This window comes from Rosa rugosa, chromosome 5 (genome assembly GCF_958449725.1).
Source record: "Rosa rugosa chromosome 5, drRosRugo1.1, whole genome shotgun sequence".
NCBI lineage: Eukaryota > Viridiplantae > Streptophyta > Magnoliopsida > Rosales > Rosaceae > Rosa > Rosa rugosa.
The window spans coordinates 4,128,879-4,131,570 of record NC_084824.1 but is presented as its reverse complement, the minus strand read 5'-3'; the positions used below and the strand labels follow the sequence as shown (position 1 = coordinate 4,131,570).

The window sequence follows — 2,692 nt, the reverse complement described above, 5'->3', positions numbered from 1 at the left end:
ATAGGCCTTACTCATATCTAGTTTAAGAGACATAACTCCATCAGACGACCGATTATTATGAATAAAGTGTGATACCTCATTAGCGATAAGAGTATTATCTGTAATCAGACGTCCAGGGATGAAGGCACTCTGAAAAGGAGATATAATCTGGGACAGAATACTCTTCAATCTATTAGCAATCACCTTAGAGCAGATCTTGTAAATGACATTACACAGTGCAATGGGACGCAATTCTGACATACAGGTAGGATTTTGCACCTTTGGGATCAAACACACATGAGTGTAATTAATGGAAGCAAGCAGCTGACCAGAATGGAGAAAACTCTGAACTGCAGCCACTACATCAGTACCGATGGTGTCCCAATACTGCTGAAAAAATAAAGGAGGCATGCCATCCGGTCCAGGTGACTTGGTTGGGTACATCTGAAAAAGAGCAGCTCTAATTTCCACAGCCGTACAAGGAGCACAAAGCATAGAGTTCATTTCAGTGGTAACCTTTGGCTGAATTAAATCCACTACGGAATTCATATGAGAGATATCTACATCCCCTGCACTGAACATCGAACCAAAATAATCAATAACCACAGCTTCCAAACCCTTCTCTGTGGACTGCCAGACCCCCTGATTATCAAACAACCCGGTCAATCTATTTTTGGATCGTCGATTAGATGCTTTCCTGTGGAAAAATTTAGTATTACGATCACCTTCAGCAAGCCAAGTAATTTTTGACCTTTGCTTCCAGTACTCGTGTTCCTCCGCTAGCAAACCATCCAATTTTGAGGACAACTCCAGGCTTTCCTGCTGATTAACAGTCGAAATAGGTAGTGCAAGAAGAGATTGTAATCTACCTCGAAGGAATTCAATCTCCCTACCCCTATGTCCAAATGTATACCTCTGCCAATCATGAAGAGCAAACCGAGTATGCATTATTTTCTGGGATACCTGAAACATAGGTTGGTTCCAGCTATCACATTTCTGGGATGCATTATTGTCTGTGCGTAAGTTAAGACTTGATAGAAAGAAAAAGAGAAATTGTTTATATATTTTGGATATTCTTTCCTCCTCCGATTTCTCCTCTTTCTTCCTTCTCTTCCTTGTTTTTTCTATCTTCTTTTTCTTCTCCTCCAGATCTGCAACATTTTCATGCCTAGTTTGTTGTTGAGCATAGTGGATCGGCTGACTTTCTTCTTCTCTCTAATGTCTTCGAACCCAAATCTGATCCCCAATTTAAGAAAAAGATAGATTGATATCAAGTCTTTACTTGATCCCTTATTTCGATACTCTGCTCAAACTGTTATAGGATCTTGAATTGTTTTTTAATGTTCTTGGTTCCTGTTATTTGTTGTGGATTGCTTTAGATGTGTAGGTTTATGAAAATATTTGCGAGATCTGGGTTTTGCAGAATCATTGTGAGTAGAAATTGGAGGTGGAGGTGAAAGAGAGCTATCCTGGTTTCCAGCACACGAAAAATTTGAAACATGTATAGGTAGAGGAAATTCGATCTTAGTTATTTTAGCCTTGTTTTTGGGATTATAATTAGCATTCAGGCTTTTTTTTTGCAGTAAGTTTTGGGATATGAGTTCGATCAGTTTGCTATTGTGATAGATGCTTGATTAGTTACTCTCCGTTGGAAGTTTTGCTTCTTAATTTCATCTCAGCTTAGAAGGAGCCAAGAGGACAAGTATTGATGTATGGACTTGCTTTGATTATCAGCCTCAGCAAAAGAGAGTTTAATGTTGGGAATTTCCAGAGAGTACAACTGCGAAAAGGAAGGAGGAAAACAAAACAGTAGCAGCTACATTGTTCTTTTCATATTCTCTGGTTGTATTATGCTTTTCGTTGTTCACCTTGTAATTTTTCACTGGGAGAGGCGTTGGCGTTCATCCTCCTCTCCCTCCCTGTATCATTTCTCGCATAAATTGGATAATTTGTTGATTTGAGTATGTTATCATTAGAAGTGAATTACTATTATTGTTTAATTTTCTATAAATGTATAAATGGTTTGTGAAAATGTTTAAGAAAATATTGTAATAAAAGAAAAAAAAATTATAATTTTCGCCTCAACTCACACTGATATTTTTAGTTGATTTAATTGATATGAAACAAATAATAAGTGGGTGGGTCCCATTCAAAACTTCACACAGACTTTTTTATCAGTACCGAGAGACCAACCCCCACCCCCCTCAAATGATACAGAAAACACATCTGTGAGTGTAGGGTGGCTAATGAGCTATGCATACAGATTTCAGTGTAAGTAGCCTGTAATACACACTGATTGTAATCAGTGTGTAATGGGTTATTTGCTAGTAGTGGCGGTTCCTTTGAATCTCCTGGAAACATAAGTAGCTGTCAGGGGACTTCCGATGGGGCTCCGAAATAAGGCAGCTTTGAACTTGGTTGGATCGTCTCTGGGACGGGTAATCAGGTTCGATCAAACGGCGCTGCATCGGAAGGAGGAAGAACAGAGGATCCGGTTAGTTTTTGATGTTTGGTGGCAAATTAGGGTTTGGATGCTTTTTGAGTTTTCACCGGCGGTGGCGCAAGAATTGTCTTTTAATTATGAGAAGGTTAGAGGGTTCTGCCAGAGTTGTGGCTATTTTGTGCATGGGGAAACTGGCTGCGATGCTTTGTTGACCAAAGAGAAAGATGAGATCATGGCTCAGGTGCAGGCTACGGTCATGGCTGGGTTGTG

General features: G+C 39.5%; 1 long non-coding RNA gene across 1 annotated transcript; it reads left to right on the top strand.

Annotated features, from left to right (window-relative positions):
• Positions 1–1,057: 1,057 nt before the first annotated feature.
• Positions 1,058–1,940, top strand: LOC133708314 (uncharacterized). The gene is made up of 2 exons (XR_009845752.1): positions 1,058–1,486; positions 1,563–1,940. It is a non-coding gene; the product is annotated as an uncharacterized LOC133708314 (long non-coding RNA).
• Positions 1,941–2,692: the final 752 nt, after the last annotated feature.